Here is a 27,567-nt window from a genome sequence, read left to right as displayed (position 1 = left end):
GGGCTCTGGGCTGATGGCTCAGAGCCTGGAGCCTATTTCCGATTCTGTGTCTCCCTCTCTCTCTGCCCCTCCCCCGTTCATGCTCTGTCTCTCTCTGTCCCAAAAATAAATAAACGTTGAAAAAAAAAAATTAAAAAAAAATTTTTTTTTAACGTTTATTTATTATTGAAAGAGAGACAGCGTGAGCAGGGGAGGGGCAGAGGGAGAGGGGGAGACACAGAATCCGAAACAGTCTCCTGGCTCTGAGCTGTCAGCACAGAGCCCGACGTGGGGTTCGAACTCACAAACCGCGAGATCTTGACCCGAGACGAAGTCAGACGCTTAACCGACTGAGCCACCCAGGCGCCCCAACTTTGGGAGTTCTTAATGGCTACATTCTTACCTGTTTATTTTGTTAATAAATATTAAGTGCCAACTGTGTTCCAGAGGCCATGCTAGGGTCTGGGGGAATAGCAACAGATGAGATAGACAAAAATCCCTATTTTCAGGGAACTTACATTCTAGTACGTGTGTGGGTGGAGAGGTAGACAGTAAACAAGGGGACAAATAAATAAAATGCTTGTAGAAAGTGATAAAGGCAGGGATGCCGGGTGAAAATGCTTGTAGAAAGTGATAAAGGCAGTCGGTAAGCACCCGACTTCAGCCCAACTCATAATCTCACAGTTTGTGAGTTCGAGCCCTACATCGGGCTCTGCGCTGACAGCTCAGAGCCTGGAGCCTGCTTCAGATTCTGTGTCTCCCTCTGTCTCTGCCTCTCCCTGACTCACGCTCTGTCTTTCTCTCTCTCTTTCAAAAATAAAGATTAAAAAATTAAAAAAAAAAAAAAAAAAAGAAAAGCGATAGAGGCAATGACATGTGTAACACAGCGTGGTGTGATATGGAATGACTGAGGGTGGGCGTTAGATGGGGTGGTCACAGATAACCTCTTTTAGAAGCTGGCACTTGAGCTGAGACCTAACCCAGAGGAGAAGGAGTCAGGCATGCAATCCAGCAAAGGCAGACCAGGAGGTGGGACCCGGCAGCAAGAATGTTCTGCTTGCCACTTCCCTATTCTGCACACAAATGCAGTTTCTCTGTCACTGGCATGTTACAATCTGCTGAAGAAATTGCTCTCTGAGTCCTGGGAAAGGAGTAATAAATATTGAACGGAACAGGATTCCAAGGTGCACCGACTGCTAGAGAAACATACCGGCACTGGGGGAAGGTGCGAGAATACGCAGGTACTTTGATCCCAGGGTCAAGATAAGGTGAGGGCTGCAGAAACCGCTCCCCCACCCCCGTAATGCCGCGTCTCACTACCATGGCTAATTGGCAGAACAGTCCGGGTGAACAAGTGCAGGACGGCCAAATCGCAGCGCTGTTTCACACAACGTCATTCCAAGTCACCAAGTGACAGGATTTAGCACTCTGTGTCTGGCAGCAACCAGCAGCGAAGCAGAGAGAATTCCACTGGATTATCCAAAGCATCTGACCCGCAAATGAGGAGTGAGGAGGACATTTCTTAAAAACAACTCCTGAGTGGTACAGTGAGCCAATGCGACATTGAACAGAGACACACAAATATCCAGCCGCCTCTGAGGCAAAAGGTCAATTTCTCGTGCTTGTCCCTGTTCTTCAGGATCCAAGTTCTTGATCTATGCTCAGGTCCTCGTTTTCCTAGCCAAAAGGGGAGACGTGAAGTAGACATGGGCCAGATGGGCAGCGCAAGGCCCAGACTCCGTGTCTGACTCCAGAGGGGCATTACAGCTGAAGTGGAGAGCAGGGTCAGTGGGAGAGGAAGAAGGTGCCATCAGAAACGCAGGCCATGTCTCCTAGAGATAAAGTTTCGATGGGTTGGTTTTTCAGTTGAAGAAGCTGGTATTTGCAGCCAGATCTTGATCTCTGGCAAGCCCACCACAGATCCCCGGTTAGTGACGAGGGGACAGAATGAAGGAAAGAAGCAAATTTCCATTTAACAAGAAGTGGATAGTCCTGAACCGCCCTGCCTTATGGATTTCTGAACTTTTTCTTTCTAATTCTCTTAACCAAGTCCTGAGATCCCCCATGCCTCATCCTTCTCTCCTCCAAGCCCTTCTCACACAGCTGTTAGGTAAGATTTACTAGATGGAATGTGTTTGCAAAATCTGTTTTGTTCATTGGAACATGTTTATCTAGAAAGAAAGAAAAAAACCTGTCCCTTCTCACTATTTACTTTTTGGTGACTGCCTTCTGGGATTTGGAACTGGATAAACAGATGGACTTCGTGGATGGATTCAGGCGGAACGCCAGGGTGTGTATATAGATCTTGGTCTCAGTGTATATATGGCAAATAGGCCTCACCACACATCTGTGCTGGTTTTGAAGGGAAGTGAGGGGACAGCATTTTCTGGATGAGAGGACTCCCATTGCTCCAAGGTGTACCTCCGTGGGGAAACTTGGGGCTACGGGATGCCAGATGGTTTCTAGAGTTCTAACCCCAGATATACGACCCCAATTTCATTTTCTGGCCTCTGGCTGTGGTAATTAAGAGGTTTGCCAGATTCAAAGCTGTTGCTTATGATTTGTCCTGGATTTGTATGATACATATACATATATATATATATATATATATATATATATATATACACACACAGGCGCCCTTAATGTGCTGAGTGTCGCACTGTCTATGGTGATTAGTGAGCTTCGAGCACCTTTGCAATATGCTGGCTGCCTCTGTGTTAAAGGCACGCCCACAAGGGGTGCGGTTGTGTTGTGTGTGTGTGCGTCTGCCCACAGAAGTTGTGGAAGGCCTGAAGTACAATATATTCCAGGCCACAGATAAAGTGTAACTGTCAGAGGGAGCAGGGGACAGAGGTCACTCACATGATGGCATGCTGCTGTGGAAAGCGGGTTGGGAGGGGTGGTAGAGAAGCAGGTTCCCTCCTAATGTTTTGACCTACTCCAACATAAATCTCTCCAGCAGAGAGTGGTAGTGGAGGAAGTCAGTTTCTCCTAATTCCATAAATTTCAATTCTAAGATTTGAAGAAATTTTGTCACGTTGTAGGGGAATCTTCTGAGGGCCAGAAAAAAAAAAATCTTCCTTTGCTTCACAGAATAGGGTTCAGGTGGATGTTTTCTTCTTTCCTGGCAAAATTCCTTTAAACAGCCATGAAAAAATAAAAAAAAAAAAAAAAAAAAGAGGACAGTACTGCCCAGAGAACTGGTACCAAACAGAGCCAACAGAAACAAAACCAAAACCAAAACCAAACAAAATCCCCCAAACCCCAAACCAACCAACCAAACAACAACAACAACAACAACAACAACAACAACAACAACAAACCTCCCTGAGATACAGGGGACCATGTTCATTAGGTTCAGGCAGCTCAAAGACTAGAACATTCAATAATTAGGCTCTAACAGACGAAGGTGCTGTAGGTAATGGGACCTCAAAAAGACAGAACAAAAGATCCTGTTTCTAACAAAGGTTCCGCAGACCTTTATACTACAGTGAGCACTGGGCATGAGGGATGCTGCCCAGGAAATGAAAGGACTCAATCGTTCCTCTTCAGTGAGCGGAGCCCAGAAGGAGTGTTCCAGGGCGCTCTCACAAACACTCTTTAATAATACCATCCAGAGCCTTTGATTCAAGGAACATGCTGAAGAATAAACAGCCTATTAATCTGAGTTTTCTGGTGTGCCTGGGTATACAAAGCAGCAATGAACTAACCCCTTGGCTCTCGCAAACATCCCAACTGCACACCAGCCGCGGCTCCACTGCACCGCTCAGCTCTTCCTCTCCACCACTGCATGCAATTTGTCCCTGGAAAGGCTTCAGGGTTTGGGGGCCCTGATGATTTCAACGAAGGATGCCCAGGCCGAGCCCAGGGGGCAAAGAACTGGAAACAGCGCACCCTTGTTTGGCCACAGCAGCAAACCCATGTGACTTCAGGCTCAAATGAGAACTGTGTGGTAGTGTGACTGGGTGAGGAGACAAAGTCATCAGTCTGCCTCTTTCTGAGCCAAGTTGACAGCCACAGGCCTGGGAAAGGAAGGCCCAGTTTCAATTGCTTCCCAGTCTTGGTTACCTTGGTGGCAGGAAGGGCTCCTGCATGGGTGGGCTTTGGGTGCCATTCTGTGGAAACATTCCTGGGCGTTTTGCCTAAGTGAAAATTACCAAGTAAGGTCCCTAAGTTTTCAAGGAGGAAAGGAGAAGAAAGATGAGTGACTGTTCCACTCTCAGATGCTGTCACTATGAGTTAGTTCTTTAAATAAACAATCAGGTGTAACTTCTGTGATAACAACCATTGGGTGAAGCATCGGGTTCTCCTTCTGGCCCCCAATGAAATCACAGATAAGGAGCTGACAGTATGAACTTTAAGTAATAAGTTTCAAGTGTTGAAACTGTGTGATGGAGGCTAGGATCGTGGGTTCAAATCAGCCGTGAGGGCCAGGCAGCTTCTTTGTGTTGCAGTCACTGACCTCGCACGAGGTGTGTGCTTAATCATAAAAGGAACTGGCTTGATGAGGTGGATAATCAGTATCACTGCTACCAAGCACACACAAAATCTCAGGGCACATATCCCACTGACCCCAAATTTATAGACCAAAAAAACCCACCACAACCACCACAAACCTCATCTAGTGGAAGTTTCCTTTCTGAAAATAATTCCAAAAATTTAATAGTAAAGTCCTCCGATTCTACTTTCAGAGAACTACTTTGTGTTTGGTCTCTTGAACTGCAGAAGAAAGGGCACGCATCTTACAAAAGCAAAGGAACAGCACAAAGGCTCACATACTTGGCATGAGTGAGTCTGGGATGCCATAGAATGTGGCGATTAAGAGCATGGGCCTTGCAGTCAGTCAGACGGCGGCCTGTTACTTGCTACCTGTGTGATCCTAGACATGTTACACAAAATCAAGGAGCTTCAACTTCCTCACCTGTGAAGTGGATTCACCCTCACGGGATTAGTGAGAGGATTATACAACAGTATCAGAAATGTTTAGTGCTCCTGGGAAAAGTAAGTGTCCAGCAGATGATAGCTGTACTTACTACCCTTCGAATCTTCCAAAAACAGGCACGGGACCCAAGTGTGGCTCTGTGGGGGGACCTGATGGGCGGTTGGCACATGAGCTACACAAAATGGGAGCTTTTTCATCTCTTTATCAGGCAGGGCTTAGAAGATCCCAGATCTTTCCTCAGTGCGCTGGCAACAAGAGTTTGAGTTCCGTGGGACGACTGAGGAAAGGCAATGAGAGAGCAAATCCTAGTACTCTGGGGACCTGAGTTTTGACTTGGGAGCTGCAATGCAGATTGACCTGGAGTTTTCCCACTCCCACCCGAGTCTGGCTTAGCAGATATAGCCTTCTTCCTCTAGGCTCCCACCTGTTGAGACAAACAGATGGGATGTGAACACAAGAGAGGCCTTGCAAACACAGATCTGGTATCAGACGGTCCTTCTCTGTAGCATTCCTGGGGTTAGAAAATGACAAACATTCCAACAGGCTGAATCTAACCCTTCTTGCCCTGTAACTGGGGGCCTTAGGAAACCCGTTCTTGTGATTAGAGCCATCAGTACCTCCCTCCAAGGCTGTGAGTTGGACTTCATTAATATTGATGAGCTGCAGCTCGTTAACCTCATTTGATGTTTATTTACAACCATTCTTCTCATATGCTAATGGATGACACTGGGCTCTTCAGATAGAAAGGAGAGAACTGGACCCTCTCTGCCAGCATCTCCTTGGCAAACTCCTGTCCCTTGAAACAGAAGTTTGCACAGAGGGAATGATGCCAAATGGAGGGAATGCAGCAGAGGGGACAAAATGATGTGAAAAGAATGTCTGCAATGTGATGGGGGAGAGAGAAGCCCAGCTGCTGGGGCCACGGTGTGACTGAGGTTTGGTTACACCCACCCAGGGGGTAACAAAGAGAAGCTGAAGGGCGGGGCTCTGCGGAACTATGAAAGGAGCAATATGTTCCATTTTAGAATTGGGGTGGGGGGGTGGAGACGAGTGGGCCCCATGGGTGTCAGGGGACTTGAAGGCCTCTCTCCAACTCATTTAATTTTCTTCTATGATCTTAAGAAATCAACAAACAGGGGGTTGGGGTAGATTTCTGTAAGGTGGTTAAATGCCACAGCAACTAATGCTTAATGCTTGGCTTGGACAAAGAGTAAAGCTCATTGTCCAGAGCATCATTGGGAAATGGGTAAGCAGGGACGAATACTCACTGTTTCTCTTTCCCCTAAGTCATGGTTATGTCTATCAAAGAATAGGATGATTAAGCAAAGAAGAGTCAGAGGCTGCGGGAAAATATTTTTCTTAAACTATGGCCATTCTATCATTTCAGGGTTGCTGAGCTTAATGGAAAATTTCACAGTACACAGCAAGTCAATTTTGGGTTGTCCCACCCATTCAAAAGGTATGAAAGGACTATATGACATGTGAGGGGCTGGAGGGAAAAATATTTTGGATATATAAATGCTTATTAATATCAGCAGCAACATCAAACTTAAAATTTCTTAAATATGTAAATGCCAATTCCCATTGTATTTCTTATCTTCACCGCTGGCTTTGCACTTTACATTACTATTTAGATAATTCTTCCCTTCCTGCCTGTGGGGTCCACACCCTCTCCTTTCTCCCAGTCTGGCTTTTTCAGTGAAGTACTTTGAAGATCATTCCTACCCTTGATGTGCCTTTCTAAAGAAGCAGGAGAAAAAAGGAATCTCTTACCCTGAAGATTTAACCACATTTCTTTAAGTACAAAGTATTGGTTCTAACAGGTAGATTTTATGTTTGAGTTGTTTGTCTGAGATCATTACCCCTTAGGGTATAAATTTCAGCTCTTTCAAGTTCTCTATGAACTCAGTTGCTGTTGGACTGAAGGAATCAATAGCAATCTGTATTCAACCTGACAATCTGCAGCTCACCTATGTTTAGGAACAAACATGTCTGGAAGGGTAATTAATGGCAGCAGTGTTTCTCAACCTTTTTTTCCCCTCCATTTCCCCCCTCTCCTCTGCCCCACTAGCCCTCATAGATATTTTTTTCCAACTGTCCACCCCTCATGAGATTTCCTCTCAAAGAACCCCTTGGGGGCAATATTGCTCCCATTGAGAATGCATGTTCTAGAGACTTTTAAAAGTACATCATCTAATAAAAAAATAAGTAAATAAAAATAAAATAAAATAAATAAAATAAAAGTACATCATCTAGGGGCGCCTGGGTGGCTCAGTTGGTTAAGTGTCCAACTTTGGCTCAGGTCATGATCTCACCACTCAAGAGTTTGAGCCCTGCGTCCAGCTCTGTGCTGACAGTTCCGAGCCTAGAGCCTGCTTCAGATTCTGTCTCCCTCTCTCTCTGCCCCTCCCCCACTCACACTGTCTCTCTCAAAAATAAATAAACATTAAAAATAAATAAAAGTACACCATCTGATTTCATGTGTTCTGGGATTGAACCTAACATTCTCCCAAAGTGAACCATCAAACACAATTACACCTCTGTTCTGATTTTAAAAAAAGAAAAAGAGAAAAAAGGACATTTTTGTGTCTATCTAAGTGATAGTTCTTCCAAAGAAGAGATCAAAATCCTTTTTTTTCACACTGGACCTGATCTATCCACAGAATAAAGGGCTTCCTTTTTGGCAGTGGATTGGCTTTTTACAATAGTTCTATTTGAGTGTGGGAAGAGGTAATAGATTGCCAGGTCCCTTAGGGACCCCCAAAAAGTTCACTCTCCTAAAAGTCAACAATACATTCCCTTGTAAGAGTAGAATTAAGTTCATTATCTCATTAAATTTCTCCTAAACTCCAGAGGAAGATAGTGATTGGTATTGCTATTCCCCTTTTACAAGCAGAGAGCTGAGGACATGAGCGGTTCAGTAGCTTAATTTAGGTCACAGGGACTGAAGTTTCTTCATATAGATATCTTAGCTGTCACACAAGGTCACTCTGAGGATTTCTAGACCCTATGTCTTCTGGTTCCTGCTTTAATCTAGGATCTTCGTACCCTGCTGGAGAAATGTTTATAAAGGTTGTTCTGCCTCTGCCTGCCACTGTCTCCATCTGACAGCAGAAAAGCAAAAGAAGGCGCAGAGAAGAACTGACTAAGCAGGAGAAATGAAGTGACCTCAGGCTATTGTCCTAAAGGTTACTGTTTTCACAAGTAAATGGCTTAGGCAGCATAGGACACCATATTGGGGAGTACACAAGGTTTTTCTTTTCTCAGATGAATACCACCATCTTTGCAGGGCTCAAATGAGATGTATTAAACCATGATGCACTCCTCAGAAGATACAAAGACCCAAATCCAGACCTCCCACAAATAGGTCTTCAAGTAACATGAGAAATTCATATTTTATTTAGCAATCATGGAAAGTGACCACATCTTAGAACTATCTATACTTGAAACTCACACTAAGCGAGTGGGAATTAGCATCTGGCAAACCAAATAAAAAATTTACCTACAGGGCTCTTCTCTGTAAACTGGCTTCGGGCTCATTTAATTTTCCCAATTAAGCCAGTGTTAGAATTCCCACAGAACAAAATAAACTTATTTGTTCTAAACAGTAAGAGACTTCAAGAGATAACTTGTCTATCTCATGCCTTCAAGTAGATCTGTATGTAATCTATTCCTCATAACCAGACTCCGTTCTTCTAAAAATGAAACGAAGAACTCCAAAGAAGACTATTCTGCAATATTGCTTAGGAACCCGGTATGACATTAAATAACATCATCTCTAATAAATTTTCCTCATGTGTGACCTCAGTCCTTCACACTGCAATAGAAGTTAGTTTCCTTTTTTTGTTTGAAGAGACGGAGAGGAGCTCATTAAGGGTTAAAGGCTTTCACTTTAATTCAGAATGTTCAGAGCCAAAAAATACACCCTAGATCAACACAAACACATTAAAGCAAAGATCAAAGTATATATGTTTAGCTCAACTAGCTTCTGATACAGAAATGTTACGCTAGTCCTTCTTTTGCTGTAAACTGGGAACAAAATTGAGAACAAATTTATTTGAGAGAGGGCAAAAACAAACGAACAAACAAACAAACAAAAAACAAAGAAGACTTCACAGTTTGTCTCAAAGAAAATGCAACTATAACTATTCTGGACTAAAACAGAAACTAGGTATGGAAATCTAAAAATTGACTTTGTGTTACAGAAGAGGCAGTTAAATGAAAAACCATTTCCTGGGGCACCTGGGTGGCTCAATTGGTTAAGCATCAGACTCTTGATTTCGGCTCCTGTCATGATCTCAAGGTCATGGGGGTTTGCGCTGTCAGCATGGAGCCTGCTTGGGATTCTCTCCCTCTCCTCTCTCTCTGCCCCTCCCCTGCTCTTGTGTTCTCTCTCAAAATAAATAAACTTAGGGGCGCCTGAGTGACTCAGTCAGTTAAGTGTCCGACTTCGGCTCAGGTCATGATCTCACGGTTCATGAGTTCAAGCCCCACACTGGGCCATCGGGCTCTGTGCTGACAGTTGGGAGACTGGCGCCTGCTTCAGATTCTGTGTCTCCCTCTGTTTCTGCCCCTCCCCTGCTCATGCTATGTCTCTCTCAAAAATAAATAAACATTAAAAATAAAAAAAGATAACATTCCTTAAAAAAAAAAAAGAAAGAAAAACCATTTCCTACTGGATGCCATAAAACAGGAACAAATAGGGGGTGGGGCAAATCATTTAAAGTCTTGGACATCATAGCAAGGGAATTAAACTGAAAATACTCCAACTTGGACTAGGTGAGGCAAGAAAGCGAGCCCCACCGAAACCACTGAGCCTACAGTTTACAGCAGCTGTCAATGAATTGGAATGGGCAGTGACGAGCCATGAGCATCACCATGGTCCAATCTTGATTTGTTAATGTCAGCATTTGTCTATCTTGTTCTACCAACAGAACTAGTTAAAGAAAAAATCCTAGATTCAGGAAAAGGCTAATCTTTTTCATTGGCAGGTGACCAAAGAAAACACATTCTCCAACGAGCAGTATAAAGCAATGAAAACAAGACTGTACTTATCAAACATTTTTATCTGAAGTGCTCAAAACATTTGCCAATATTATACCCAGTTCCCACTTCCCCTTCACCACTTTCCCCACAGCTGTGGGAGGAAAAACAAGCTTTTTGTAGGAAGGATGTCTCCTCTGCACATTGATGTAAGTCTGAATACAACTTTAGGAAAAGAACCTCCCAAAGAGGGTGTGGGTGGGGATTCTCCAGGGTGCCAGGTCCTCTAAGCACCCTGGTAAAAGCTTTGCCCCAGCACTTCAAAGGCAGTGTGGTAAAGTTCGTCTTGGCAGCTCTAGATGCTGCCAAGGAGAGCAATTCTTCATTTGGGCCAGGGACCAAAAGGGAGGATTCAGAAGGAAGAATAAGAAGGTATTTTCCCATCCAGATAGTAGTAAGGAAACAGACCCACTGACTCACTAATCCTTTTTTCCGGAGGTGGTCTTATTATCCTGGTTTTATGCTTAATGAACAGGAGTGTGGAAAGCTGGTGAGGATAATGTGCAGAAAGTTACAAAGTAGGTTTGTGACAAGGAGTGGTAGAGAATCCAGCAGTCAACTGAGAACAGTGATAGATGTAGCTTATCAGAAGAGCCCCTGGAGGTTTGAGAACTAAAAGCTAGAATACTTTTTTTTTTTCTTATAACGGAGAACAGGAATGAATAGGAAGACCTATCAGACTAATACACACAGTACAGTAGTCCAACCTCAGGGGAACAGAAAGAAAAAACAATTTTGCAATGCAAGGTTTAAGTAAGCAACAGGTAGTACTATTTGTTTCATAATTTTGCACAAAACACATCATTAGGTGCTATCATACTATATAACTGATGGGTCAGACATGCTATCAGTCAGTGATGGTGGTGAATATGTTACAGATAGTTGGCCTTAAAAGTTTGAGATATACAGTTAAAATAAACAAAAAAATCATCTCTTTTGTCTGTATTTCAAGTGGTGGGTCTTTCCTGGTCATAGATATCTGAAGGCCTACTCTAGACAAGATAAAGGGACTTTTTCCCCAGAGTGTTATGCTGGGCACTGAAGAAGTTCCTTCTTCACTGGGACATCTAGAAGAAGCCAAAAGGGCCTCAGTCAAGTATTAAATCTTGTGGATAAGATGATTTAAAATTTCAAATTTATGATGGCTTTAAGGAGATAAAAGACACCAGAAACTCTTAATTTTTCTTTAACTTGGGAACGATTTTATTTATTTTTATTTTTTTTTTGTTTGTTTTTTTTTCCCCAATATATGAAATTTATTGTCAAATTAGTTTCCATACAACACCCAGTGCTCATTTGGGAACGATTTTAATAGTAGTCTCCTTATTTCTTTTCTGCTGGGTCTTGATATTGCAGAAAAAGCTTAGAATGATATAATTGAGATGGGATTTTCAAAAAGATGCTTATTAATTTTATGAGAAAATCAGATTGAATATTGACTAATCAGTAACCATTTTGAATGAATAGACTTTATAATAAACACATAGGTCATGTGAAAAGTAATTAGGATAAAAGGAATCTCTATGATTCCATGAAACCAAAGTTTATAAATTGTTTGAGATAAATCTAGTAAATCTGAATATGACCTTGGCTTGTCATGTCAAGGCACCAAATTAATGTTTGCTTCCCTTCATCCAGACTCATGCCTCTAGGCAAGAAGGCAATTAAACTTCCATTAAAAATCAATTATCAGTCCAATTTTATGAGGTACCTAGAATAGGCCAATTCATTGAAACGGAAAGTAGAATAGAAGTTACCAGGGGCTAGGGGTAGGGTAGGGAGAAATGGGGAGTTGTTTAATAGGTACAGTTTCAATATGGGATGTTGAAAAAGTTCTGCAAACACAGTGGTGATGGTTGCACCATACTATAAATGTACTTAATGTCACTAAATTATACATTTATCAGTGATTAAAAAGATCAATTTATTATGTATATTTGACCACAATTTTTAAAAAAGATCTTTTTTTTTTTTAAAGTTTATTTTTTGAGAGAGAGCACAAGTGCATTCACGTGCTTGTGGGTGGGAGAGGGGCAGAAAAAGGGAGAGAAAGAATCCCAAGCAGGCTCCATGCTGTGAGCACAGAGCCCCATGTGGGACTCTATCTCATGAACTGTTGAGATCATGACCTGAGCCGAAATCCAGAGTCGGATGCTTAACCAGCTGAGCTACCCAGGTGCCCCTTAGATCTGTATTGTTTTAAAAAATATCCAGATAAAGGGCTTGTCAATCATTCCCTTATAATAATGTAATCTATGCAGTTTCTCAAATTTATCTGTTCATCAGAATCACTTGAGGTGCTTATTAATTTATATATATGTGTGTGTGTATATACACACACACACACACACACACACACACACATATATATATTTATTTATTTGAGAGCAAGGGAGAGAGCGAGGGAGAGAATCTTAAGCAGGCTCCAGGCTCAGCATGGAGCCTGATGTGGGGCTCGATCTCATGACTGTGGGATCATGACCTGAACTGAAAGCAGGAGTCAGAGGTTTAGCTGACTGAGCCACCCAGGCACCCTGAGGTGCTTATTAAAGTTACAGGTTCTCTGGCCATACCCCAGACTGGCTATTTGGGATTATTGGGTCCTAGGGTAGGCTCATGAAAACATGGTTGGATACTGTCTGTACTGGGGGGACCGTGGTGCCAATTCAAGAAGCTTACTAACTCTTAGACTTCTTCCCCTGTCCTGTGTTATCTTTTGATTTTGCTTTTTTCAATTTTTTTATTGTGGTAAAATACACACAACAAAAAATTTACCATCTTAACCACTTAAAAACAATTTTTTTAATGTTTATTTTTGAGAGAGAGAGAGAGAGAGACAGAATCCGAGTGGGGGAGGCACAAAGAGAGTGGGAGACACAGAATCCAAAGCAGGCTCCAGGCTTTGAGCTGTCAGCCCAATGCAGGGCTCGAACTCATGAACCGTGAGATCATGACCTGAGCCAAAGTTGGATGCTTAACTGACTGAGCCACCCAGGCACCCCAGCCATCTTAACCATTTTTAAGTATATAGTTCAGCAGTATTAAGTATATTCATATTGTCATGCAACCATCACCACCACCCATCTCCAGATGGATTTATCTTGCAAAACTGAAACTCTACACCCATTAAACACTAACTCCCATTCCCACCCTGGCCCTGGCAACCACCATTCTACTTTCTGTCTTTATGATTATGGATACTCTGAGTAACTCATATAAGTGGAATCATATAATATCTGCCTCTTCGCTACTGGCTTCTTTCACTCAGCAGTGATATCCACAGGGTTCATCCATGTTGTAGCATATGTCAGAATTTCCTTCATTTTTAAGGCTGAATAAAACTCCATTGTATATGTGTACCACGGTTTCCTTATCCACTGATCTGCTGATAGACACCTGGGTTGCTTGCACATTTTAGCTATTGTGAATAATGCTGCCACGAACATGGGTGTGCAGCTATCTCTTTGAGACCCTGCTTTTAGTTCTTTTGAGTATATACCTAGATATGGAATCACTGACTTATTACATGGTAATTCTACTTTTAATTTTCTGAGGAACCACCATATGCCTTCCCATAGTATCCACGCCCACTTTACAATCCCACCAACAGTGCACAGGATTCCTGTTTATCCACATCTTTGCCAATGCTTGTTACTTTCTGTTGTTGTTGTTTTTAATACGAGCCATCCTAGTATGTGTGTGAGGTGGTATCTCATTGTAGTTTGGGTTTGCACTTCCCTAATGATTAGTGATGTTGAGCATCTTTCATTGCATCCTTTCATTTCATTCATGGCTGACTATGATTTATATATTTTCTTAGGAGAAATGTCTGTTCAAGTTCTTTGATCATTTTTTAAAATATAATTTATTGTCAAATTGATTTATGTACAATACCCAGTGCTCATCCCAACAAGTGCCCTCCTCAATGCCCGTCACCCATTTTCCCCTCTCCCCCACCTCTCCCATCCACCCTCAGTTTGTTCTCTGTATTTAAGAGTCTCTCATGGTTTGCCTCCCTCCCTCTCTGTAACCCCTTCCCCTCCCCCATGGTCTTCTATTAAGTTTCTCAAGATCCACATATGAGTGAAAACATATGATATCTGTCCTTCTCTGACTGACTTATTTCACTCAGCATAATACCTTCCAGTTCCATCCACGTTGCTGCAAATGGCATGGTTTCATTCTTTCTCATTGCCAAATAGTATTCCATTGTATATATAAACCACATCTTCTTTATCCATTCATCAGTTAATGGACATTTAGGGTCTTTCCATAATTTGGCTATTGTTGAAAGTGCTGCTATAAACATTGGGGTACACGTGCCCCTATGCATCAGCACTCCTGTATTCCTTGGGTAAATTCCTAGCAGTGCTATTGGTGGGTCATAGGGTTGTTCTATTTTTAACTCTTTGAGGAACCTCCATACTGTTTTCCAGAGCGGCTGTACTAGTTTGCATCCCCGCCAGTAGTACAAGAGGATTCCTGTTTCTCCACATCCTTGCCAGCATCTATAGTTTCCTGATTTGTACATTTTGGTCACTCTGACTGGTGTGAGGTGGTATCTCAGTGTGGCTTTGATTTGTGTTCCCTGATGATGAGTGACGCTGAGCATCGTTCCATGTGTCTGTTACTTTGCCCATTTTTTAATCAGGTTGTTTGCTTTTTTGTGCGGTTGATGTCCTTGTATTTTAATAGTTGTCAGATTTAATCTACCTAGAGAAGGATCTGGTTTGAGCCTCCAATATAGAAGGCATTTTTGAGACATCACATGTTATTGTTCAATTAAAGTTAAATAGTGCAATCCCTATCAAAAATAACACTAGCATTCTTCACAGAGCTATAACAAACACTCCCCAAATTTGTATGGAACCAGAAAAGACCCCGAATTGCCAAAGCAATCCTGAAAAAGAAAATCAAAGCTGGAGGCATCACAATCCCAGACTTCAGGCTGTATTTCAAAGCTGTAATCATCAAGACAGTATGGTACTGGCACAAGAACAGACACACAGATCAATGGAACAGAATAGAGAACCCAGAAATAGACCCATTAGTATGGCCAACTAATCTTTGACAAAGCCAGAAAGAATATCCAATGGAAGAAAGAGAGTCTCTTCAGCAAATGGTATCAGGAAAACCGGACAGCGACATGCAGAAGAATGAACCTGGACCACTTTCTTACACCATACACAAAAATAAACTCAAAATGGATGAAAGACCTAAATGTAAGACAGGAAGCCAACAAAATCCTAGAGGGGAAAATAGGCAATAACCTCTCCGACCTCAGCCACAGCAATTTCTTACCTGAGATGTCTCCAGAGGCAAGGGAAACAAAAGCAAAAATGAACTACTGGAACATCATCAAGACAAAAAGCTTCTGCACAGCGAAGGAAACAATCAGCAAAACTAAAAGGCAACCGATGGAATAGAAAATATTTGCAAATGACATATCAGATAAAGGGTTAGTATCCAAAATCTATAAAGAACATATCAAACTCAATACCCAAGAAACAAAGAATCCAGTGAAGAAATGGGCAAAAGACATGAATAGACACTCTTCCAAAGAAGACATCCAGATGGCTGACAGACACATGAAAAGATGCTCAACAGCACTCATCATCAGGGAAATACAAATCAAAACCACAGTGAGATACCACCTCACACCTGTCAGAATGGCACACATTAACAAGTCAGGCAACAACAGGTGTTGGTGAGGATGCAGAGGAGAGGAACCCTTTTGCACTGCTGGTGGGAATGCAAACTGGTGCAGCCACTCTGGAAAACAGTATGGAGGTTCCTAACAAAATGAAAAATAGAACTACCCTACAACCCACCAATTGCACTACTAGGTATTTATCCAGAGAATACAGGTGTGCTGTTTCAAGGGGGCACATGCACCCCAATGTTTATAGCAGCACTGTTGACAATAGTCAAAGTATGGAAAAAGCCCAAATGTCCATCTATGGATGAATGGATACAGAAGATGTGATATATATATTCAATGGAATATTACTTGGCGACAAAAAAGAATGAAACGTTGCCATTTGCAACAATGTGGATGGAACTCGAGTGTTTACACTAAGCACAATAAGTCAGTCAGAGAAAGACAAATATCATATGATTTCACTCATATGTGGAATTTAAGACACAAAACAGATGAAAATAAGAGAAGGGAAGCAAAAATAATATAAAAACAGAGAGGAAGACAAACCGTAAGAGCCTCCTAAATACAGAAAACAAACTGAGGGTTGCTGGTGGGGTGTTGGGTGAGGGGAAGGGGTGAAGGGGTGAGGGGCATTAAGGAAGACACTAGTTGGGATGAACACTGGGTGTTATATGTAAGTGAAGAATCACTAAACTCCATTCCTGAGGGAGAAAAAAAAGTTAAATAGTTAGTAAGAGTCCTCCCTGTGTCAGGCATTGGGCTATTCACCAGGATTACAAAATTCAATAAGGCATGGTCTCTGTGCCCAAAGAACTTCAAGTCTAATGGGGAAGACAAACAACTGATTTCAAAACATGTTGATAATGTACTGGCAGAGAGCTTAGAACATAAAGGACAAGGGTTAGCCCACTTGGTAGGGGCAGGTAGAGGACTGCTGAGGGAAGGTGTTCTAGAGAAGGTGCTACCAGTAATGAATACTGAAGTCGGGTTTTTTCTGGGTGAAAAGATGGGGTGGTGGTGCTACTGGCAGGGCCTAAACAAAGGCATCCTGATGGGAAACAACATGTGAGATGAGGGGAACTACTGTAATTGAGTTCAGTAAAACTGAAGAGATTTCAAGACAAGGGGTTGCTGGAAATGAGGCTGAAGAGGGAGGCAGAGATCAGGTCGCAGAAAGCCTTATGTGCTTCATTTTGTAGATGATGGGGATACCTTTAAATGGTTTTAAGTAAAAGAAGACTATCGGCACAGTCAGATTTTCTCTGTATATAGGTCACTGGACTCTGAAGGGAGTAAAATGGGTAAGAGAGACTGTAAAGGTTCAAGTAAGAACTGGGGTGATGATAATGGGAATCAAAAGGAAAGGTCAGAGATTCAAGAACTATTCTGAAGGTAGGATCAGTGGGACTTTTCATTTTTTATTTTACTTTTAATTTTTTAACATTTATTTATTTTTGAGAGAGGGAGAGAGAGAGAGAGAGAGACAGAGAATGAACGGGGGAGGGGCAGAGAGCGAGAGAGAGAGACACAGACTCCAAAGCAGGCTCCAGGCTCCGAGCTGTCAGCACAGAGCCTGACACGGGGCTTGAATTCAGGAACTGTTAGATCATGACCTGAGCCAAAGTCAGACACTTAACCAACTGAGCCACCCAGGAACCCCTCAGTGGGGCTTTTTAGCTGACTACATGTGAAGGGAGAGAGGAAAGGAGGAATCTAGAATGAGTCTATAGAGTCTAGAATGATAGAGCAGGAAACCCAAGAGGAGACGCAGATCCAAGGATGAGGGTGAGAAGTTCTGTTTCTGACATGTTGAAATGAAGTAACTGTCAGACATACAAGTAGAGATGTATGAGCCTGATAGGACCCTGGCTGTATGCGATTGGTGCTCCGGGGGTATTCAGGGCTGAAAATACAGACTTAGAAGTCATTTGCCTAAGGCAGTGGGAAAGTCAAGAGATAAGACTGCTCAGTAACTATGTGTAGTGAGTAAAGTAATGAGCCCAGTATAGAACACTGGGCAATTACAACATTTAGGATGAGGAACAAGAGACAATGGGACCAATCCTTCATCGGTCAGAGAAGAAGGAAGAAGTAGGAGAAAGGGTAGAACTTTGAAACCACACAGAATCAGTTTTAGAATTTCTTCTCCACTACCTATTGTATGTCCTTGAACAAATTAGTCATGAGCCTCAGTTTTCCTGTCTATTACATAGGGACAATACAGTAGTAACCCCCTTATCTGCATAGGGTACATTCCAGGACTCCCAGTGGATGCCAGAAACCAGGGATAGTATTGAACCCTATATATGTTTTTTCCTATACATACATATCTATGGTAAAGTTTAATTTATAAATTAGGCATAGTATGAGATCAACAATAATTAACTAATAATAAAATAAAATAATTCTGACAATAAACTGTAATAAAACTTATGTGAATGTGGTCTCTCTCAAAATATCTTCTTGTACTTTCACCCTTCTTTTTGATTTTTTAATGTGTATCTATTTCGAGAGAGAGAGAGAGAGAGAGAGAGAGAGAGAACATGCATGTGTGTGCATGAAAGTGGGGGAGGGGCAGAGACAGAGGGAGGGAGAGAATCCCAAGTAGGGTCCTGGGATCAAGACCTGAGTCAGGCTCCACGCTCAGCTTGGGATTCTCTCTCTCTCCCTCCCTCTGTCCCTCTCCCCCCACTCATACTCTAAAGTATGTCTGTAAAGTAAAGTAAAGTAAAATAAATAAATAAATAAATAAATAAATAAATAAATAAATAAATAAAATTCTCATGAAAAAGATAATTAAAAAAAACAAATAAAAATAAATAAGTAAAAAGTGCCTTTCACAATGCCTACCTCACTGTAGGCACTTAACAAATGTGATTTCCTTTTTTTGTTAGTCTGGCCCTTTTATGTTTCCCTGCCGGTAAGTGACAGGAAGTAGGGTATCCTTAGTTGTTAAGTAGTTTTTAGCCTTATTTTATTTTATTTTTTTTTGAGAGAGACATGGAGCTTGATCTCACAATTGTGAGATCATGACCTGAGCCAAAATCAAGGGTCAGATGCTTAACCGACTGAGCTACGAGGGCGCCCCTGTAGATTTTAGCTTCACCAAGGGTCAAATTGGGAGACAGCCCGGTCTCTGCCAATCTACAGTTACTCCCAACTGAAGCCACAAAGATGCAAAAAAATTCAGGTTTGTAATGGTACTCTCGATGCCCATAGAACTACTGTGCTTCTTCTGTGTTATTTCTGCTTTTCCAGGACACTAGTCCTTGGGAGCAGCTCCACAATGAAATAAGTGAGCAAACAAGAACATATTTGAAATGGGCTAGGAATTCATAGTTGTTAGAGGTGACACCAGCTTCATTTTTGGCTCACGGAATATAAGGGCGTTTTGTATATGGTAGGCGATGAAAAGGTGCTGGAATGCCCCCAAAATACTAAAATTAGAAAAGAAAAATTCTTCATGACTCAAAGATTAGTGTGGTAGAGGTTTTTTTTTTGTTTTGTTTTTTTTTGAAACTAAAACATGTATTACATCATCCTGGCAGGCCTGTTTTTAATGATCTGTAAGCTTCAATACAGCAAGTATCATTTAAGGCTTTGAAGGGAGAGGAAAAAGGGTGTTTCAAGTCCCTCAAACAATTTACTGCTCCAGTATTTCTAATAATCACGTGAGTATTTTTCCTTTTGACTGGAGAGCAAAGGAAGACGGAAACCTGTGGAAACTGGAGTTGGACAAGAAAACAAAGTTCACAGATGAAATCCTGTCTTATGTTGGCCGCTCAAACGAGACTCACCCCTTATGGGCTTTAAAAAAACTCATCCAGCACAGTCTCTTTTGTTCCCCTCAGTGGTTAAGCGTCACAGAAGCCTACTCAGGCTGATCTAAACAATCATGGGAAAGTTCCTTCAGGAAAAAGAGGCAGGGATTACTGTACTTTGTCATGGTCATTCATGCCAATGGTAGGCCATTTCCCCTCAGAGATGTATTTCTCTAATTAGAGCGATGGGCTGAAAACAAGCAATTTTTAAGTCAATCAATACAATTAAAATGTCTCCAAATAACACAATAGATTTATTTCTGTGGTAATTACCTCCCTTCCCTTGAAAACGAAACTGTCTTTCCACTATTAGTGCATGGTTAAAACAGATGACCTTCGGGAACCTATAAACTAGTGCCTGGCATACAGCAGGCACTCAATAAACACTTGTTGAAGGGCACCTGGCTGGCTCAGTTGGAGGAGCATGCGACTCTTGATCTCGGGGTCATTGAGTTCAAGCCCCACATTAGCTGTAGAGATTACTTAAATAAATAAGTAAAACTTAAAAAAATACTTCTTGAATGAAAGAAGGAATGCATAGGGCGAAACAAACACCTTCTCTTGAAGGCCTCTGTTCTTTTTGTATTAATCCAAGGCTAATTTAGCTTCTTTAGAGTCACATCATCCTGTGCTCAAGACTCGGTTCAAGTCTCTTGCTATTTTACTGTTAAGGTACATATTATCATGACTCTTTTTCTCGACCAATTTTTTCAATTGGGCATTTTTTTACTCAGTTTTTACTTACATTTATTATTTTATATTTTCCCATTTTAGTTGTAGAATGAGCTTGTTGCTCCAGCCTGGAACACATCTAACTGGAACACAGAGGTAAGAGTTACATATGAACAACAGACTACCTTCTCGGTCCTCTTGGCATCCTCTAAATCACCTTTCATGACACTCTTATATTACTTAGTCATTCGCTCATTTACTTATTCAACAAATATTTACTAAGTCTTAATATGTGTCAGGCACCATTCTCAATGCTGAGGATACAGCAATGAACAAAAGGGACCGAAATCCCTGCCCCTGTGGTATTTACAAGCGAGTGCAGGGAAGGTCAGGCAAAACAAGAAAAACATGTCATGAAAAACAAAACAGTAGAGGATTTATTCCAGATTACAAGAAACCAAAGAGACGTTACCAAGTACAACGTGTAAACCTTGATTCTATCTGGGGTCAGAAAACAAACAGCTAAATATATTTGAGAACAATCAGGGAAATTGTAACTTGCATTAGATGTTAGATGATGTTATGGAATTATTGTTTATTTTGTTAAATGTGATAATGACATAGGGATTATGCAGGAGAATAGGAGAATGCCCTTATTGTTAGGAGTATGTAGGGGTAAGGTGTCAGGATTCCTGTAACTTAGTTTCAAATGATCTATCATCTATCTATCTATCTATCTATCTATCTATCTATCTATCTATGATCTATCTACCTACTACCTACCTACCTGCCATGCACAAATGTAACAAAATGTCAGCATTTGGTGAATCCAGGTAAAGGGCATAGAGGTGTCTTTATAACTTTCTTGTAGGTTTCAAAATTTTCAAATAAGGAGTGGTGGGAGTGGGGGAAACTTATTCCATTTCTAGTCAGAAATGTGACTCATGATTAATTAGTTTGACTCTTGTTGCTCAACATTTTTCTATACGTGGGTTGATCCCTCATCCTGAAGTATTTCCTTTCATCATATACCTAGCAACACTTTCCCTTTTCTGTTGTGGCCAGAGGAAAGGCTAGGATATGGGATAGCCACGGGATATTCTCTCAAAATATCTCTTTGCTATGACTTTGTTAAATTAACATTAAGTGGAGCACGGGGTGCCAGAAGGCGAGTCTTGGTTCAACAGTAGCCCACAAGAGAAACTGAAATAGATACATGTATTTCTGACAGGTCCTGGAAGAAGCACAAAGCACACTCTGAGGGATCACAGGGGGAGGTCAAGGCAAGGTGCAGACAGAGAGCGGTAGGACCTGGGGCAACATGCCTTTATTAGGGTCTGTGGGAGGAGTGCTTTGGGGTCCCCAGGCTAAGGCCAGATTGGTCAATTCAAACCAAACAAGTGAGGCTTTAGTGAGTTCCATGGGGGTCTTGTTTAATGGGCGCACCAGGGGAAGGCCCTGGGAGGTAGGGGAGATTGCTGATCACAAGGGTTGTTAGGGAAGTCACATCAGGAAGTCAACTGCTTGTGGTTCTTCCAGCTGTTATCCAGAGCATTAGATTGCACAAGGGGACTAGTGTCAGTTTAAGGTCCCTGCAGGCCAAACAAATTGGATGCTGAGGCAGCAATACCATGGAGCAGCTTAGCTAAATTCTGTACACTCTTCCTTCAACTTGATCTGAAATAGTGCTTTCACATATCTGTTATTCACACACTTTATAGCTGAATTCAAGCTAGTAATAAAATAATTACAAAGTACAGGAAAAACACAAGGATGAAGTAGGAAGCAAATTAAGCCATGAAGCCAGTAATATAGGGTGTATATTAGATTCCTATGGTTGCTGTAATAAAGTAGCACAAACTTAGTGCCTTGAAACAACTGAAATTTATTCTCTTAACAGTTCTGGAGGCCATCAGTCCACCACGTGTCTTACAGGGCTAACATCAGCGTGTCTGCAGGGCTGGTTCCTTCTTCTCTAGGGGAGACTGTTTCCTTGGCTTTTCAGTCTTCTAGAGGCTGTCCTTATTCCTTGGCTTGTGGCCCTTTCCTCCCACTGGTTTTGGCTTTCACACTACTTTTTCCTCTCCTGTCATCAAACCTTGTCTGCCACTTACAAGTGATTATATTATCCAGGATAATCTCCCCCAACTCAAGATCCTTAACTTAATCCTATCTGCAAAGTTCTTCTTGCCAAATAAAATGACATTCACAGGCTCCAGGCATTAGGACCTGGGTATCTTTGGGTGCCATTATTGAGTTTACCACAGCATGCGAAAGGGTCATGTAAATAAGTAAGAAATAAAAGAGAGGATCCTCACTAATTCTTTGAAAATAAGTTAGAAGGTAACATATCATTCTTCCTCAGAAAGGGTATCTCTCATCACCATAAACACTTAGACTGAGAGAGCAAACCGGGATGGAGGTACTCAGACCTCATGTTGCTTCCGGGATCTACCACTTATTTAATGTTGGGCCAATTACTTATCTGCTTTGCTTCAACTCCCTCGTCTTTAAACCAGAGATGGTAATATTTTCTCAAATGGTGGTTGAGAAGATTCAATACTATAATGCATGAAAAGATTTAACACAGTTCCTGACACATTTAAATAATGCCTATTATAATTATTTTATTTTTCATGGAATAGGACGTGCAACCCTCCTGATGCTGATCAGTACACAGTATTTCCAGGGGCCGCTAGTGACCCCTTCTATGTGCATTCTATGTAGCATTCTACATAAGATAATAAGTAAAAAGCTTACTCAAATGTCAATTTTTTCCCCCAATTTTAAGCACAGTGGATAGGAGTATCTCTAAACTGCATCGCAAACTTCCTTGTCTTACTAAAAAATAATAGTAAATATAGTTATCCTTTGCTTATTAATTCTGACTCAACATTATGAATATGGCTTATTGTCCTGGAACATAATAGAAAGATATCCTCAAGGAGCAAAAAGATTCATAAAATCATCTATTTGACTGCTACATGGTAACTGACCTTCAAATACCATTCATTTTTTATTTTTTATTTTTTATTTTTTTAGTATGAAATTTATTGTCAAATTGGTTTCCATACAACACCCAGTGCTTGCACTGCGCAAACACCCAACACTGTGCTTCTGTGGATCAAATACCGTTTTTAATTTGGATTTTCTCTTCACCGCTTGGGTCTCTAGTGACTCTCTTTTCTGATAACACTTATCACGACTGTCAGTGTGTGGCTGTGATAATGTGATTTATAAAATATATATATTTGGTCATTGGGATGACCACAATATATATCTTGTATGTATTTGGTCTTCATGCACAGTTCCTGGTTCACAGCTCCCAAAACACTTGGAATTTCCTAAGTGTTCAGAGTGATCAAGGTGTCTTTTGTTATGTGAATGAGTGACTTTTGAAAGCACCTAAGGATGTGGCTGCCAGAACCAACCTTGGGATTAGAGGGTTGGAACTTTCAGTCCCATCCCCCTACTGCCAGGGAAGAGAGATGGGCTGGAGATTGAGCTCCACCTCCAGAAGCCAATGATTTGATCAACCACACCTATGTAATAAAGCCTTCATAAAAACACAAAAGGATGGGGTTCTGAGAGCTTCTGGGTTGGGGAATATGGGGAGCTTCGGGGAGAGTGGTGCAACTAGAGAGGGCAGGCAAGCCCAGCGCCCTTTCCCCATACCTTGCCTTATGCGTCCTTTTATCTGCTTCTGAGTTAAATCCTTTCAGAATAAACTGGTAATCCAGTAAGTAGAAAGTTTCTCTGAGTTCTGTGAGCTGCCCTAGCAAGTTACTCTCAAACCTGAGGAGGAAGTACTGGGAACCTCTGATATATACAGTTAATTGGTCAAAAGTACAGGTTAACAGCCTGGGCTTGTGACTGGCATCTGAAGTAAGGAGGTGAGGGGCAGTCTTGTAGGCCAGAACCCTTACTCTGTGGAATCTGATGCTATTTCCAGGTTGACAGTGTCAGAATTTAGGTGAATTAAGATGAATTCTTGGACACCTTGCTGGTGTTGTGTGGGAAGCCCCCACCCTCCACGTCTGAAATCGGTTCTGGGAACTTAATTGAGTGGCTAAGGCTAGCAACACTTTAGACTACTCTCACTACTTTTTATCTGCAGCTGATGACCTAATCAGTATTTGAAGATTATGCATTTATAAGAGGTTCCCTGGGAAACGCTTAAGAGACTTCCTGCCCTGCCTACTAAGACACATGTAAACCCTGTAAACACTAGCTCTTCAGGGTCCATTTTTACTTACTTTCGAATTAGTGACTATATTTTGAACACCTTAGTAGTTTGACCGCTACGTTGTTAAGATATTAAAGAGTTCAACCACGTCAGACACTAGCCTGAGGATCTAAGGTTTAATGCAATCAAAAGACTAGAAAATTAATCGGCTTAAGGTGTGAAAATATCTTCACTTTAATGATCATATCTTATCAAAATGACCCAGTAATTGCTCTGTCTACCTGAAGTTACAGAGTTCTCATGTTTTTGTTTACAATGAACATCAGACAATCCTTAAGGCTACTGACGGACATTCTGTACCCATATAGATACAAATGTATACGTAAACAGAGGAAATCTAGATTACCCAGTGATTTAGCCATATTAATTCTGGCTTCTACATTTTTACTGTCAACATTAACGCTCCTGCTTAATTGAGCCCTTTGTTGATAAAATACTTTTTGTGTTTGTTGGTTTATTTCTCCCCCAAATTGCTTCTTGCCCTCAGGGAAGGTGTGTGAACTAACAAGTCTTATCTTTGCTGTAGACTGGGGCCTCGCTGTCAGTCTTAGCTGTGGCTCATTTTTTGTTTTTTTTTTTTTATGTTTATTTATTTTTCACACACACACACACACACACACACACACACACACACACACACACATAGTGTGAGTGGGGGAGGGGCAGAGAGCAAGAGGGAGACACAGAATCTGAAGTAGGCTCCAGGCTCTGAGCTGTCAGCACTGAGCCCAATGTGGGGCTCAAACTCACGAACTGTGAGATCATGAGCCTAGCGGAAGTTGGACGCTTAACCAACTGAGCTACCCAGGCGCCCCAGCTGTGGCCCATTTTTAAGTGGAAAGGAGACCAGAACCCTCAGACAGACAAGTTGGTATAGTACACAATTAAAATTCAATGAATTCTCAGATGAGCCATACCTATATTTAAGCATAAGTATAAAATTCTTAATAGAACCAACAAACTCAATTTTGGGGTGAACTGTCATTCAAATTATTCGTGTCACTGGTATTTGCAGGATGACAAGACATTTTAGGTACACCTATTAAGTGTTACTAAAATGTATTTTTATCAGTACTGTTCTTCATGCAACATAGTCCATTCATGTTAGCTTACAAAACAGATGTAATGAATATAGTGATACATGGTGCTTCTTTCTCTGTATTTGCCAGGAATCTGAAGAATCATGAGATTTTCTTGTCCTGCCCACAATGGCTTTAAAGAGCACATGTATTAGGTGTATACCAATAACAGTACAATAATAGGTGCCATATATGGGGTACCTACTAAGAGTTAAGCACTATATAGAGTGCTTTTTATATTGTGGTGGTTTTCAGATACATCTACAAAATCTTTTGAAGGTGGATCCCAATTCTTTTCCCCTTGAGTATGGGCTAAACTTACTGATTCATTTCTAATGAATAGAATAGAATGAAAGTGACAGTGTGTGACTTCAGAGACTAGTTCATAAAAGGCACTGTGGCATCCTGCTTGCTCTCTCTGAGATCACTTTTTCTGGGGAAGTCACTGCCATAATCATGAGGAACATGTGAACTGTTGAGGCCTCCTGCCAACAGTGATATAAGTGAGCAAGCCTTCAGATGGCTGCAGCCCCAACCTAAATCTTGATTTCAGTCTTTCGAGGGAGAACCATCCAAGCAAGTTGATTCTGCATTCCTGATGCTTAGAAACTGTGTGAAATAATAAATGTTTATTGTTTTAAGCCTCTAAGGTTTGGGGTAAATATATCACATAGCAATAGATAACTAATACATACACACACACACACACACACACACACACACACACACACACACACATTTTATTCTCACAACTACCAGGAGACGAGTGGTATTATGAGGAAACAAAGGCTCAGGTGGTTACTTAACTTACTCAAGGCCACACAGCTAGTGGTTGCAGACCCATGATACTACGTCCATATTTGCTCCACTATATTATACTATTTCTTTTCAGATCCTGTTTCTTTTAGGCAGCTTCTTAGCTATCCCTCCCAACTCTGATTAGCTTGCCATCAATGCTCTCATTCAAATAACGGATTAAGAAAGAAAAAGAAAGGCTAAGGACAGAGCCCAGAATTCTACTTCTGGAGATATCCCTTTAGCATGATCTGAACCCATTAATTAGCACATTTTTGGTATGATTTTCAAACACTTATTTATTACCCATCCTCTATTCCTTCTGCGTATTCATAAGGATATCATGGAGAGGGTGCCAAGGTCCTGCTGAGATTCAACTAAACTAAACAAATATAATGAATATAGCCATGCTAAGTATAGTTTTCTCCGGATTTACCAGTCTTGTAATCCCTTCACAAAGGGAAGAAGTTTGCACTGGCTGTGTCATTCCCTCCTCCTTCAATGTTACTGCCATTAACATCATGTACCATCGCTCCTGTCACTTCACAGTTATCACTGATTTTGAGAAATAAATAACCATTTTAGACATATTATTTGATTTAAACCTCAGGACTACCCTATGAAATAGGCTGTTCTCTTATTATTTCTATTTCACCAATTGGGAAATGTGGCTTATAGAGATTCAGTAACTTGCCCAATGTCATTTTACTAAGAGGTGACAGAGCTGGGGTTGAAACCAGGTCTTCTTACCCACCAAGCATGGGCTCTCTTGCTTTCCTTTTCCCTCTTCTCTTCTCCCCTCCTCCCCACATCCTCCCCCCTAACTTCTTCTTCAATAAACTCTGATAGACTTACAGTTAACACAACTTCCTTTTCTGAATAGGTATAGATATTGATTCTTTTTAATAAATAGTTGAAGAATATCACCCAAGATAGATGCCAAGGTCACCAGCCTTCAGTCTGCTGCAATGACCTTCTGAATATTGGGTCCCTGCCTCTACATTTGGAACTTCTCTCCCCTTCCCTCCCCATGATGGGCACAATTTCCTCTTTCTTTCTTTCTTTTTTTAAAGTTTACTTATTTTGAGAGAGAGAGAAAGCATGAGGGAGGGAGGGGCAGAGAGAAAGGGAGAGAGAATCCCAAGCAGGCTCCATCCTGTCAGCACAGAGCCCGACACAGGGCTTGCTCCCATTAACCATGAGATCATGACCTGAGCCGAAATTAAGAGTCAGATGCTCAACTGACTGAGCCACCCAGGTACCCTCACAATTTCCACTTTCTAAACACTGCCGGCAGTGGTTCAGTCAGCTTATCTACTAGGCCTCGG

The 27,567-nt window shown here is 41.5% G+C and overlaps 1 protein-coding gene and 1 long non-coding RNA gene across 5 annotated transcripts in view; one reads left to right on the top strand and one right to left on the bottom strand.

Annotated features, from left to right (window-relative positions):
• Nucleotides 1–27,567, bottom strand: part of CD1H11orf49 (chromosome D1 C11orf49 homolog) — a 197,045-nt gene that overhangs the window by 45,633 nt on the left and 123,845 nt on the right. The window lies entirely within an intron of this gene.
• On the top strand, nt 853–26,401 carry LOC123601650. Its single transcript, XR_006714228.1, has 3 exons — nt 853–2,089; nt 6,309–6,380; nt 20,222–26,401. It is a non-coding gene; the product is annotated as an uncharacterized LOC123601650 (long non-coding RNA).

This window comes from Leopardus geoffroyi, chromosome D1 (genome assembly GCF_018350155.1).
Source record: "Leopardus geoffroyi isolate Oge1 chromosome D1, O.geoffroyi_Oge1_pat1.0, whole genome shotgun sequence".
Classification (NCBI taxonomy): Eukaryota; Metazoa; Chordata; class Mammalia; order Carnivora; family Felidae; genus Leopardus; species Leopardus geoffroyi.
Note: the sequence above shows the minus strand (reverse complement) of the source record. Positions and strands in the feature narration are given on the sequence as shown.